Genomic DNA, 15483 nt, shown 5'->3' with positions numbered 1-15483 from the left:
CTTCCCACACCTTACCAGGGCGTAAGTGCCACTATGGAGTCTCATTAAAACATTAATAAGATAGCGTGGTAAACCCAATTCTTGTAGTACCCTCCACAGTTTGTTTCTAGGCACCAAGTCAAATGCTGACCGCATGCTGATCATGTAGAGGCTGCCACCCTCTACCTTTACAGTTTTCCAATATAAGACCTGCAGTCTAAATAACTGATCCACCGTGGATATGCCCTGTCTAAAACCGGCCTGGAAAGGAGATAAAATCTCACCATCCTCCATCCAACTCTGTATTCTACTTTGAATGATTCTGCCGATCAATTTTTGCTTCACGTCTATGAGGCTAATTGGCCTATAATTAGATGGTTTTAAGGGGGCAACCTTTTTTAAAGATAGGAACTATTTCAGCTCCCAGCCATGTTTCCGGGGGATCCATACCATTCAGTATGGCATTAAAAAGAACACGAAAATAAGGTGCCCATATTTTCGGTTCAGAACGGTACAGATATCCCGGTATTTTATCTAGTCCAGGGGCCTTTTTCGGAGCTAATTTCAAAATGGCATCCTCTACCTCCACCAATGTAATCTCCCAGGCCCCCTCCAGTCGATACTCATGGTGGAGGCATGGGAGATTGGTTTCAAATTCATCATTACTTGGTGGGGAATACAGGGCCTCAAAATGCAATTCCCAGACCGATGCAGCTATATTTGGTTCATTGGCCAATCTACCTACCCTGCTCCCACAACTAACAATTGTCCAAAAGGATTTAAGATCTTTGGACTTTAGTGCAACTCTAAGATCTTCCCAGTTATCCGCCTCCCACTCTTTCTTTCCCTTCTGAATAGCCTGCTTATATAAGCACCGACAGTACTTAATCTTAGTTTTATCCTTTGACTTGACCGCAAGGACCAAGTCCTTTTTGGCTTTCCTGCAATGAGCATTGAACCAGCGATGGGCTCCAACTGGGTTTGTCTTTGACCTTCCTTCCGGGTAAAACACATCAGAGAGATTTTGAATGAGCCCTTGATGTATTTTCAAGGGCTCATCGCCAATCCCTGTGTGCTTAACTTTATCCTGCACCTCACCCATATCACTCAGGGAAGGCAGAAACCTTCCATACACATCCGCAAGTTTATTCGGGGAGCCTAATATTTGTGGCCACTTGACTCTCCGCCTGTTATTAGTTAATAGGAGCGGAGGTCCAATTAAGTTTTTATCTGGGATTAGATTTGACATACCCAGGCTCTCTGGTTTTAACATCATAACCAGAGGATTATGATCACTATCTTTCCTATTATATATTATGAAATCCTGAACCATTCCCCAAGATCTAAGTTCGACCAAGATATAATCCAGGATGGAATTGTGGCCTTCCCTATTAAAGGTCATACGCCCCGGTCTATCTAACTTTGTCCTCCCGTTACAGGCTCTAAAAGAGGACAATAGAGTAAAAGAGTTAATTTGCAACACCAGGGGAGTCCAAGCTCTAACTACCGGAATCTGCGTTTCCGGAATATGCCAGTGCCGGTCCTCATCATCTAGACCATCTTGGGTTGTATCAGTAAGTGGCTCATACTGGCAGTTAAAATCACCGCCCACAATTAGAATAATTGATGGGTTCAAGGTTAGAATAAACTGCCTAAGTTGGTCAATCGTCCCAGATTCCCTCCCACACACAGTTGGTCGTGAATAGATGTTTATAAAAGCAGTTTGTCTATTTTCTTAAAAAGTAAGCAAGACACACTGTACATCTAACGACCCAGTGGGGATCTGGTCTGCCTGGGCCCCCAGATGTGTACCAACCCAGATGCTAAGTCCCCCTGATGGTCTGCCCTTACCCTTCGTGGTTGCTGGTACACTAAATGTTCACTCACCCAAACAACTGTTATAACATGTAGTTTTAACTTCATATACCTACTGAATCAACTATTCACACATCTTTGGGCAGTCACACACCCCCCACCGAACCACACACACATTCACTCTCCCATACAAATACTCAGTTAATTAATCAATAAATAATATAGACTTTCACGTAGTTAGTGACCAACTAGTGCAGCAGTTTACACAACAACTGACAAAGTGATACAGATATTCACACAGTTTAGTCACTATCCAATATATTTAGTGAGACACTATAAATTAGTCAAGTAAACAGTCAATCACACTGCTACTAAATCCTCCATCCAGATATTTATATTTATATATCCACTCATTCTTCAATGCAAATTGCTATATATATAATACATATTTAAATAACGAACCAAACCACATTCTCTGGATGATGTCAAAAGTGATGTCATTTGAGATGTCATCAGTGACGTCACTGACCATGTCATGAATGATGTAATATGTGACATCATCAGCAGTGGATTGCGGGCGCGCGAGATGTAGTTAGTACGACTAACTATATCGGAGGAATTTCAATGGTTTTGTTCGAGTGAAATGTCCAGCTAACTATAACACCCCTAAAACCTATTGTTTTTTCAGTGAATTTCTAAGGTTTTTTAAATGCTAATTCCTAACTATATCAGGCCCGAAACCTATGGTTTTTTCAGTGAATATATATATATATACATATATATACTCTGCCGTTTAAAGACTTTATTAATCATTGACAAGTATGCACACTCAAATATTCACTATGTATCAAGTCATATGCCATGTTTGCTTAAAGCATCTTTAATTTTCTACTGTTTTATAAAGTACTCTGACGCCCCTTCTTTGAATACCGTTAAATTTTAATCTTTAAAAAAAAAACAATGTGAAAATATGTACACATATAAGCTTTTTGAGGGCTTTGGACAACTGTAAGTCAGATGAGCGATAACAAAAATATTGTTTGATATAAATATCATGAATTAAACATAATTTATTAAAATACGAGTCCATTTGGAGTAGATTTTTAATAATTAATTCCATTAGGGCAATATTTATCAAAAGATATTTAAGGCACAATATTTTTCCCAGAACATACTTAGGCTATTATATTCTGGGACCTTACACTTTGCACACCATAAGTATGGCAAAACAGAAAAACACTGAAAATAAGACATAATTTGCTCCTCTGCTAAGCAATGGATGGGCAATAAGGCCTCTGAGTACATTCAAATAGTCCAGTAATCATTTCACAGGGGGTTGTATCTTATTTTGTGACCCCTTGCCTGGGCAAAACACTTTACTGCACAGGTAGTGGCTAGAAACAGTATAGCCCGACTATTAAATGCGGTGGTAATTCCTGGCCCCTGTGCCTTGGAATGCTGATTAATATGTTAATTACTTCACCCTCCTGCCCCAACACCCTTCAATTTTTTTTCTGGGGTATTTCAGCAAGTCATAACTGCCAAAATGTACAGAGTAAAATATGAGTTAAATTCTGAGACATGCTGTATTCAGAGTAGAAAACAATGATTCTGCATGCTGCTCCACATTTTTCAGAGGAACTTTCTGTTACATGTCAGAAACTCAAGCACATAAATATTGTCTTACAAAAATATTGTGGCCAAAATATTGACAACCTAAATAACATGAAAATATTTTTCTAGCAAAGTTTTTAAGCATAGAATTAGCACACTGCCATCCATGCCAAGCTAGAAAGGATCAAAGTATTTTGCCATTTCTACAGCAGAGTCTTAAAGCAAAGTCTTTAAGCATAGGATTAGCACAGTGCTATCCATGCCGAGCTGTGAAATGGCAAAAGCCTTTTACCGCTCTAGGCAATCTTATACTTAAAGCCTTTGCTGTAGAAATGGCAAAAGTCTTTGTCCCTTTCTAGCTCAGCATGGGTGGCACTGGGCTAATCATATGCTTAAAAACTTTGCTAGAAAAACAGACATTTGAGGTGAGCAGATTCAGAGTTTCACTGGTGTTGTAGGGTGCTCTATACAGGAACTGCTCTCTATCTAAACTTGGGAACTACCCAGAGTTCTCTGTTTCTTTTTAGCATAATTTTTGTGGCACTCTGTAGCTTAGTTTATGGTGACGTTATATTGAGCTTTGGAGGAAAGGCAACAAAAATTTACTTTCCATTAAAAAGAACTTAGAAATTCACAGAAAAAGCAAAGTTTAAAGTGAAGTTATAATTAGGTGATAAATGTTAGATTAAATGTTACATTTTAATCTGTAAAAAACACTGACATTCACCACTTATTGTTAACTGAAGTAACTATAACTTGTAACCTCCTGCTATGCACAGTCATATCATCAATTATCTAGTTTCAGATGTCATCAGTGATGTTATAAATGATGTCATAAAACATGTTATTTGTGATGTAATATGTAAGGCCATAAACAGTGCATTACGAGGGTGTGAGTTCTAGTTCCTTCGGTTAACTATATCTTCTGAAGCTCAGTGGGGGTTGTTTAGTTTAAAATGTTAGGGTAAACTGATCTTTTCACCTAACTATAACATCCCTTTAACTTGTGATTCTTTCACAGAATTTCTAAGGTTTTTGTGTTACGTAAGATATTATTACCTTACTTAACTATACCACTTTAACCTTTGTTGTTTTCAGGTTCATATTTTGAATATGTATATCATCAAGGTACAATTATGGAGAGCTAAGTATAGTAGAACTATACCCACCCTCTATCTACTTACTTACACAATATTTTAATATTAGTTTTTTTGGCCACAATAATTTTTGAGGATGATATTTCATCCACAATATTATGAAGTATTTACCGCAAGGGTAAATGTTGCACTCAGTGATATCAGTACCTGCGATATCACTACTTACCTTTGACTCATTATAGTAGGGTGGAATAGGGTGAGCGATTTATAACACATATGAAGCACTATTACTAAAGAATGAGGAATTTACCACATGTAGGAAATACCAGAATCAATGTTTAACTGATTTGAACCTGTTTTGTCATTTTAAAGGCCTTCCAGGCTTCCGATTGTGTTGGTACCGACAGTGAGATATGGACTTTGATTAGTCATAAATAGAGATTTGACCTCAGGACTGCTGTGATACAGATGTGCATGCTTCAGCTTGTATACAGAAAACTTTTGCACAGTAATTTGCAGAGGCACAGCCCAGCTACGTCAGAGGGTACAAAAGGAGGAGCTGCTGGAGGGGCTGCTGGAGGGGATAGCCATCCACCCTTGGGGTGTGAGGTAGCTTTGAAGAAGACAAAGGTCCTCCATCCCACTAACTCATAAATCCTGAATAGAGAGCAAAAGGCAGTTTGAGTTGAAAGAAAATTTTAACCAGGGCCACTGGAATTATGCAATTTTGTGTATTTGCCGTGCTCTGCATTATTATGGCATTGTTGCGTTCACCACATACTCCTACATCTGCTGCAAAATCTGCAGATTTCAGAAAAAAAATGTTTCTAGCTTAAACAAATCAAAATTTACTAAAAATGCGGCAACACATGCTGCTGCGGAATGGAAAGCTCTTTGTAAAGGTTGAATGGTCACCTCTCTGTTGTTAGTTTGTGTTTGGGTGTCAACGTGAGACTAATGAGGTGAATCCTTTACCCAGAAAGTGTTAACATGTGTAAACATGCTAAAATAATGAAGTAACACTATCACATAATCTTCTGCATTCCTTTGCATAATTTGACTTTTGTTGCCTCATAATTTAAACAACCCTGCTGCATACATTGTTCACCCGGTGGTCATTGTGCTAATAACATCTCGCCTTGACTACTGTAATGCTCTGTATTTGAACGCAAACCAGTATTCCCTTAATAAACTTCATATTATCCAAAATGCTGCTGTGCTACTGGTTTTGGGCGTTCCTAAACATCTATCAGTGAGGGAGGGGTTGAGGACTCTTCGCTGGCTTCCAGTGAGGAAGAGGCTGATTTCCAAAGCACTGTGCTTGGCTGTTAAGGCCCTTAACCAGCAAGGCTCTTATCATCTAAGAATCATTTTCAACTGTTATCCTCCCAGCAGACAGTTGAAATCGGCTGACCAGAGGACAGTGGAGTGGCGGCTCCTCTGCTAAGGCGGAGAGTGTTGCCCCACTGCTTGAACAGCAAGCTAAAAAAAAAAAAAAATTATAATAACGTTCGCTATTATCATTTTGTTTTCTGTTTTCAGCTTGCAGCTGAAGCCAGGTGGGCGAGGATGGCCTCCACTCCTCACTGAGGAAGGAGTGGTGGCAGGACCTAAAGCGAGCATGATGGTTTGGCCGGCCATCACCGGCCAGCCAAACCGGCATGCGCACTCTGCATGTTGTCCACCCAGGCTGCATTACTGCCTGGGTGGAGAACATGTTCAGCCTGCCAGCACCCGTCTGAGCACCGAACCATGGCGCTCAGACCAATCTCAGTGCTACTGTAAGACAGCGTTGTGATTGGTCAGGGGATTCTGGGAGGCTGTGTGCTTCCTGCCGAGTGAAGACAGGAGGACGGAGGAAGGACAGGTGGTGGTCAGCGATATAGGTAAGTGCTTGTTTTTAAATCTATTTCCTACCCCCTTTGTCCATCCACCCCCCCACCTCACCTCCCTTGTTCGGTAGCAGCCGCTACTGGGAAAGTCACTGTTCTCCATTTTAGGAAGGCAATGGGGTGAGCGTGCATTTTCTATGTCAGCTGCTAGGTAATGGAACACTCAGCCTGTACACATCGCTAGCATTTCTTCATATTCTGTGTTTTTCACGAATGTGAAGACTTGGCTTTTCTCACAACTATAATTGCCTTTGTTGGTCCCCCGTATGCTCCTGCTGATTATAGCGCTTTGATGCCTTATGGTTTTAAGCGCTTTACAAATTGAAGTGACAAATTACATAAATCCACTGGCCCTGGTTATAACTGGTGCGGTAAAACCAAACCAAGCATTTTCATCCACTTGATATGCAGCTGGTGCAAACTATGTCTGCAAATAAAATATGCATATGTCGGAACGAGAGAAAATATTCACTATCACTGTACTATCCCCAACTCTGGGGTGGGCAAAAATTAGGGATGGCGTGAGAATAACCCATCTGGAAAATAGGACATCCAATGGTATTAGTAATTACCCCACCCAGGATTCCGGGGGGCGGGGGGGTCATGTCAAGGCCCATGGAGTGCAAGAGCATGCCTAGAATAGGTATTTATTTAACAAGTTCAGCCTGAGAAAACGTTATGAAAATGTAATTAATCAATTCAATAATGGGCATCTGTGAAACAGAATCCCAGACACCTACAATTCAGAGTGGAGGAGCTGATTGGGGGACTGTAAGACAAACCAAAGATTAAGGTTGTTGTCATTCAAGGCCGCACAAATCGCAGTTTTGGTGACAACACCCAGTTGTACATAAATAGCGATTCCAATTCACCACAGGGTTCTCACTAGAATAATTTGCAGATTAACCCTGGCATAAACTGCAGTGGTGTAACAATAGCCCTCACAGCCCCTGGGGTGAGGGGGGAGGCCCGAGGTCGAGGAACGCCCCCTCTGCCACTGTGAACGGGCCGCAGGCCCCTGGCCTGAGAGCTCCTGACTGGGTCCAGAGCATGGGGGCCCCCCAGGCCTTTAAGTTGAATAAAAAAAACTGGGGTGGGTCTCTCGAAGGGGGCGTGGCCTATGTAATTAAGTGCATGGCTTAAAACCACATAAGCCAAAAATGTGTCATTAGCATTGTGTGCCTCCCGACTTGTATTTTGCTGTCTCTGTCATTGCATCCAGATATATGATACAAGTAACATCATACCTACAAGTCAGGACTATTGGCTTTGTCAATGGCTGTTACTAAATGCAAAAAGAGAAGGCAAATCCTGAGAGAAAATGGCTCTCTTTAAAGGATTTCCCTTCCTCCTACAGCGCAGCTCACCTGGAATGACGTCATGCCTTGACCTCCACTACTCAGTAGTGAGCAAAATGAGAATGCGCACATCGATGTGCATGCTCTCACTGTAGTCCAAGAAAGAAAATTTAAAAAAAAGGACTACCTTTGAGAGGCCCGAAAATAGAGCCCGATAGAGACCCGTTTCGAGGCCCCCTGAAAAAACTGCCGGTGCTCAGACCCGGACAGACCCGGCCCACTTAAAGCCCTGGGGCCCCCTCAATGTACTTTGCAGGATGCCCCCTCATGTTTCGGTGCCGGCAAACCAAACAGTTTGAGTGTGTGCACCTCGAACTGGTGGGAAAAAATGCACAATTAGCACTTTTTTTTGCACATCCTCATGTCTTGACCTCAGAAATAAGCATGTATTCTACAGATGATACATACCATACCCCAAAGAATCAAGGTTAACCAGGTCCACAATTTGCACCCAGAACTGCGCGGCCCTTGTCATGAGAGGGTGTGGTGACATTTTTCCAATATCACATTCTAGAAAGATCTAAATGCCTTGAATCCTTTCACACAGTACTTAATTAGTAAAAGAATGGGTGCAGGTGCCCAAAGCTCTGATCAGAAGCCCCTGAGCGGTGAAATGAAATGGTGGCTTTCCGAATACCAAGGCTGAGTAGTCTTAAATCTGCCTCATGCTGCTTTAATCCACAACCAGGCAGTCCCGGCCGCCTCTTTATCTCACTCTTGCGGGTTCTGGCTTCCTCCCTTTGTGACGGGGTTTCAGGCTCTCTCTTCCACCGTCTTTACACTTTGCGTGTTTTTCCCTCTCTCTCAAATGTCTAATGCGGAAAATGAGTGCTGGTGGCCCCCACTGGCGACCACCGGCTTAAACTAAGCACTGCTTGTACAAACACGGGGAAAGACACACATTTACCTCAGGAGGGCCTTCAGCTCCTGCTCCAAGGTGTCATAAATACGCCTGAGTCGGATTGCCTGTGGAGTCATTAGGTTACGGACAATAGATTTTGAAGAGGGCAATGTCACATCACACTCGAGGCTTGATCCCTCGGAGGTGTTTATCCGCGCCACAGCGCGTGCCTGTTCGTTTCCGGTGAAGGCTCGTGCGAGCGGAGTGACGCAGGCCACAAATCAAATGGACTTCTCAGCAGCGACCATATGTGCGATAACAGGCGGCCTGCAGATGCATACATTACTACACCGTCTTATACTGCTTGGAAGAATTTTTACGAGGGCCGTTGCAGCTCGGACTTTTTTTTATGGCTAAGTGGAGAGTAGAATACATAGATTACGTTGATTTATGATGCACAGGGTGCAATATGTTATTTATTACCATTGCTGAGTGTGTCTCACGCTGCCCCTCCCAGCACTGGTGTTATTGTTATCAGAACCTCCAGATTTCTTTATGATGAGTATTTGTTTTAGCAATATGTGGCCTAAAGGCGTCGACCTTGAAGCTGGGGAACCGGTTCGAGTCTTGGCAGGGACGCCGAAACATCCTGTGATTCTGGGCATCACTTAATCTCCCGGTGCCTAACAAAAATGAATGCGTCTGTCTGTAAAGCAACTGGTGCTCATGTAAAGCGCTCTGATACTTTCGGGTCGAATTCGAGATATATAAAACTCACCCTCCTCCCCCCCCCCCACCCCCCACTCCAAAAAAACCTATATACATATATGCAGAGTTAAATGCACAAGGCAGAGAATACATATTGGATGCAGGGAAATGTATACATGGCTGATGGTAGCACCTATTCTCTAAATTTCTCGGGTGTGGTTTGGCCTTCCTCCAAACGTCCTGCTGCTTGTCCTGTTATCCCTTCTTTATAAAGTTGTCTCCTTTCTCTGTTTTATCTCTCGATCATGTTATCAATGTTATCTTTTTCTGCCTTATTTTCTTTTCACCATGCCACTCTTATTTCTCCTTCATTTATAGTCCTTATTCTTCTCCTTTTTATCTCACTTTAGTTCCTCCTTTCCCGCTCTACTACCCCTTTACCCTTTCCTTTGTCCTTTCTCTCTTCTCCTTTTAGTCCTCCTCTACCCCTACTTTTGTTCTCTCTCCCTTTTTCCAGTTTTTTTTTCTTCCCCTGTTTTCCCACGTCTTCCCCTGTTTTCTCCAGTCTTCTGTGTCTCATTGCACGGCTGCTCCTCTTTCGTTTCTGACACATGGTATCAGGTTTACGTTTTTTTCCGAGCACAAAGGCACGCTGTTCCCGTTCTTTTGACTACGCACCTCGATTCAGTCCTAAAATGCGTCCTTGCGATATTCCCTTACACTGACGATCCCGCAGACAATGCGCCACGGTTGGAGAGCGGAGCCTTAGAGGTGGGATGGAGGGTGGGAGGAGTGCACCTTTCTGACAAGAGGCCCTGCCAAAGCCCGCCCACCGCCTCGTCCAGCTTCCGCCATGCAGGCCTGGCCTGTACTTGTCCACTCTAAAACCACCGTCCCGCTAGCCTTTGGTGTCGGTGTAGCGTGCTACTCGCTGTAAAGCGCTTCAACGCTTCATTCGGGGTAGTAAGACCTATATAAATGCAAATACAATACAGAGCAACCCCTTGGGGCATCCTTTCCCTCAAGCATTGGACCGGTCCCTAAGGTCGTAGAGTGGGAGGGGTGAACTACATACACCCTATCTCCTTAATAATAACACCTGGTATTGGAGGGCACTGGTTCGTCCCTTCTGGTTACTAAATGGCTCTATGGCCGCAGATGGGGCATCCCATGTTCATCTCACCACATGTATTCTCATTAATACTAACATTGTTGCTCGGCCTTAAATTGGGGCTATTATTTATTTCTACTTCTGCTCATGATGCTGACGCTGCAAACAACAATCCTTTTAGGACACTAAACACATCCTTGTTGCTTAAAACACAACCACCACAACCCTTTTTTTGGGGTGGCATTACTCCGCATTTCAAAAATATTATTAACTCCAGTATAACTATATATCGGGGTGCTGTACCTCCGATCTCTATATAACGCTTCATTATAAGTATAATTCCGGCGGCGCACAGGGTTTGTAAATAAGCCCATCAGTAAATATCTCAGTACTGACAAACCAGTGTGCACCACAAGGAAGTGAACAAGGAAATGTCAGAACTTGGTGTATGTCTCGTTACTCTGATGGCACATGCTGTGGGTCAGGAGAGACGTGTACCGTGACCAGGGCCACTGAAATTATGTGGCAGGAGAGAGCCACATTGTGCAGCGGTTTTGAGTAAATTATGCGACAAGAAAGGGCAAATTATGCGGCATAATGCAGCACGTTTTGTAACACTATTACCTCATTCTTTCGAAATTTTTAAACTTGGTAGCACTATATGGGCATTGATTGCACCTCATTCATATCAGTTTAACACCCAAATATAGCTGTATGCAACAGAAAGATAATCAGTCCAGTACTGCAAAGGACTTCCATTGTGTAGCAACACGTGTTGCTGCATTTTTATTAACTATTGAAGCATTTTAGCTAGACACATTTTTTTTGTTACAATCTGCACATTATGTGGCGGATGATGGATTATGTGGCACATACGGCAAATCTATACAAATTCAAAAATCGCTGCAGCCGCACAATTTCATAATTCTAGTGGCCCTGGCTGTAAGAGCTTGTTATATAGCTGAGGTCTAAATCATAATGCATGTGGTGGGTATTAATATGTTGATTTATAAGATCTTGTGCAGGGTGCAAATCTGTACAGAGGTGGACTGTGAGAGATCAGTGGATGTCTCAGTACCAATGCCTTCAACTTTCATAGTTTTCTGCAACACCCATGCTTATGCGCTTATGCATGTGATCAATTGTGCACCAACCACGCCATCCACCATGCACAGAAAAATCCCCATATCTGAAATAGGCCAATCCAGGCGTTCAGAGGGCACCCAGGAACCCAATGGAAATTGGAAGACTTTGAGCCCTTGCCAGAATGTGAGGCACTATACAACAAATCAACCAAACCACCCAGAAAAGGCCACTACACAAATGCCAAGAAAAAACAATACAATGCAATTCAAAAGGTGAAGATAAAGGGAGACGGTGTGACCTGAATGAAACTTTTCGACAACTCGAAGTCAATTTAATTAGGTACGGCCACAGTTCAACGTGGAATGCTGGCCTCGAAACCTCGCAGGATGTGAGAGCAAGCTTGTGGGAATTATTTTGCTTCAGATAGGTAAAAGCTCCTACAATGGCCAGGCGCTATGTATTACATCAGAACCGAGACGTCCTCTCCCTGGCCCCCCCACGTCACCCTTTGTTTACCACACAGCCACCTGTGGGTCACAGAGACCCGCGCTTAGCGCAATCCTTTGTATAGCCAGGACACTGCTGACGGGCAGGGTGTGTAATGACAAGATATTAAGAATGAACGCTCATGGAAAAACGTTCATGAATTTATTGCACGTGAACCTCTCTCTGAATAATCACTCCAGTTTCACAAAATGCGCTATCAAAATTAATAACTTTTAAACAAATAGAGTTTAAAAATAACGGAGTATGTCCTTTCAAGTGCACTTTGAGCTAAATTGCTCATAGGTGCTCTTAAATGGTGCGGTGATGCAAAAAGAGACGCAGTGAAGTCATGTAGTTTGCCTAAAATCACACAATTTGGTATAGCAGGGTAGCCTGGATTGGACTCTGCTGTGCTGAGTGTTATGTTCTCAGATATCCAATTTTGCACCGAAAATCAACCCCTTCTGCCCACTGGTCTTAAGAAAAAGAGTAGGTCAGGCAGAGTTCACTTAGGCAGGCTTGCAAAGTACACAGCCCGCACGATACATAAATAAAAGCAATAATGTTACTAAAAAAAGGTTAAACTGACCGACTTTGAGTCAGTCTCAAAGGGTGAAATAGTACAAAAGAGGATTAACTTTCAGGACAGGAGTGTAGGTCAGTTTAGCTAACAATGAGGTTGAAAAGTACATGCCGCTGTCTGATTACCTGAGTGAAAAGTTACATGTAAGGAAGAGAATTGCACAGGCTTCCAGTGTGACACCTGTCTAGTGCAGCAGCGCTGCAGCCTGTAGACATGCTTTCACGTGGCTACTACTCAGTGGAAAAACGCCCCCCCAAAAAACACTTTTCTGTTTGGAATGACGCCTTGGCATAGCAATAAGACCCAGCTGTCCTGAAGGGATGCCGGTTTCTGTTTGTTTTCAATAGTGCCTTTGGGAGGAGAGAGATGGGATATTGTTAGGGATGCCGGCATGAGGTAGGATGCTAGGCGCTATATTGACTCAGCAGTCCTATGGGGGGAAGGACAGAGCCAGAGGCGGGTCAGACTTCTCGGCTGAGGCAGGCTCGACACTTCAGTGGCACGCTTACCTCGAGCCCAGGGCAAAGTCACTTGCACCCGTTTTGCGTTGCGTCTTGTTGAGCTCGAAAAAGATTCCCTCTCTGAGGCCACACCTCCTCCTGGGGGCCACGTCCGCAAAGGAAGTTATCATACAACTGCTTGGTGCTGACTCCCAAGCAATGGGCAAATATATGGAAAGACATCAGATCCCTAAGAAACCTTTGATAGGCTCCTTCTGTCTTTGGTGATTGGGTCTCGAATGACTCCTGCAATAGCTCCTATTGGTGCAGCAAGTCTGGTGGCGCAGGGGGCAACTGAACCCCGATTATTGCTGTATTCAATCTTTCTAACAGCTGCCAGGGGCCATTTCCTTTCCTGCCCTAGGGCTCGTGACACACCGCTGGCTGGGTGCAGCGGGCGCAGTGGCACCGGGTGCAGAGGTGCGAGGGGCCCACTAAACCATGATCATTGCTTCACTTCACAGTTCAGACTGCGGCGGGGGCGGGGGGGGGGGGCATTACTAAACCAGCCTCTGTCCCGGTCGGTCCTGCCTATTCCAGGGCTGTTTCGCGGTGCACCTGGTGCCGAGGGTTTACTGAAAAACACAGGAGGCAGAGCTCGCATCCAGATGCTGTTTATTTTATTTTATTTATTTCTAGCAGCAGCCCGCTTGGGCTGCAGCCCACCACTACTTTCCTAAACAGTGGAGTGTGCCACCCCCACCCCAGCCTCCTTCCCCGACTTGCGTGTTACACCCCTGCAGGTCGGTACTCACCGTCAGCAAGCACGGTCGGTGTCCTCTTCCACCGCCTTCGTCGTGTGCTCGTCTTCAGGGCGCTTCGGCCGGTGGTCCTGGTCACCAGATCACTGGAGGAAGGTGAGGGTGTAAGGCCTTGTGCCAGGGGGTTGTCTCTGGTGATGAGGGGATACTGGAAATTAATGGCCACCCGAGAGGAGTAAGGAGGCGTAGAACAGGAAATATACGCACGCTATATGGCACGAGGCCGGAGTCTTCCCAAATAAAGATGGGGGGCAGTGGTACCGGCTGAGAAGCGTGTCATGCCCGGGAGCCTTGAGGAAGGATGCGCGACGTTGGCGAGGGGGGCAGGAGGAGGATGGCAAAGAAAATTCGTCAACAGAAAGGGTTCATTGGAAGGAAGGGGGCGCACGGAGAATGGGGAACAGTGCAGGTAGCTTCAAAGGGGTGGGTGTGCCGAAGGAGCAGAGGGGAGGAGGTAGCAAACGGGCGGCTGGCGAGGGGAGCGGAGCCGGGGTGCAGCAGCACCGAGGGATGCTGCCGCTCTCTGCAGGGGTCCGCTCTGATGAAGCTCTGGAAAGCCGCGGTTGCCCTCTCTCTCATCAGGGTGTTTGATTCATTGTGGAGCGGATCTCCCCGCCCTCCCTCTCCCCCTCTCTCCTCGTGCATGTGGCTTTTAACCCCACCCACCCCCTCTGTTCCCTATCTCTCTCCTCCCTCCCCTCAATCCACCTGCACCTGTCTCCCTCCTTCTAGTGGTCAAGCGCCTCCTCTCCACCCTCCCTCTCCCGCATTCTTCCTCCTTTCTCGCCCGTGCTCCCCTGTCCTTCTGTCCCCGCCCTCCTCCTTTTAACACTCCATCTTTCCATCTGTGATCAGGTGGCGGTGCGGCTCTTTGGGCCGAGAGGGGGAGGGGAGAAGGACACAAAGCCCCCCATGCCTCCTCCCCTCTCAGATTATTAATACAATCTTCCAGGGATTGGGCACTGCGGAGGCAGCGCAGCTCCGGGCTTTTTTCTGATACATATCAGAGTAATGCTTCCTCCGCGTTAAAATAAAGGATTTACAGGACCATATCCCACCGGATACCCCCATATGAGCCCTAAACCTTCTCGGTACGTAGGCTGGCAACGTCCTCTGTGACGAATGCCACCTCTGTACAGCTCACAGATGTTACAGACGACCCCTCTGCTCACTGTCATCTCCCTGTAGCTCACACATATTGCCCCCCACGCCATACCCTACAATGAGTGCCCGGACTCTACAATCCCCCCAGGCTACCAGCCGACCCCATTAAGGGCCCTCTCTCCACAGCTCACACGTCACAGACGTCCGCTCTGCTGACTGCCGTTGGTCTCATAGCTAATTCGTGCCTTCGTTTCACAGCTCACTTGGGTTGGGACGTGTACTCTCCGAAAAATGCCATCTCTCTCAAATCCATCTATGCTACTAGACGCCCCATCAGAGTGCCGTCTCTCTACAGCTCACAGATGTTGGCAGACGCGCAGTCTTCTGACTGCCATTTCTCTACAGCTCACTCTGGCTGACAGGTGTACCTTCGGATTAGTGCCGTCTCTCTACAGCTCACTCTGGCATACAGGCGTACCAAGTGCCATCTCTTTACAGCTCACTCAGGTTGACAGGCGTACCTTCAGATGAGTGCCATCTCTCTACAG

General features: G+C 45.1%; 1 protein-coding gene across 1 annotated transcript in view; it reads right to left on the bottom strand.

Annotated features, from left to right (window-relative positions):
• The window catches only part of GAL3ST3 (galactose-3-O-sulfotransferase 3), a 192231-nt gene extending 177770 nt beyond the window's left edge, over positions 1-14461 (bottom strand). The window contains exon 1 of the mRNA XM_085625741.1: positions 13826-14461. The gene's annotated coding sequence lies outside the window, so the exon portion shown is untranslated. The remainder of the gene's footprint in view (positions 1-13825) is intronic.
• Between the last annotated feature and the right edge of the window lie 1022 nt (positions 14462-15483).

Source organism: Triturus cristatus, chromosome 9 (assembly GCF_964204655.1).
Source record: "Triturus cristatus chromosome 9, aTriCri1.1, whole genome shotgun sequence".
Lineage (NCBI taxonomy): Eukaryota > Metazoa > Chordata > Amphibia > Caudata > Salamandridae > Triturus > Triturus cristatus.
This window is presented reverse-complemented; position numbering and strand designations above follow the sequence as displayed.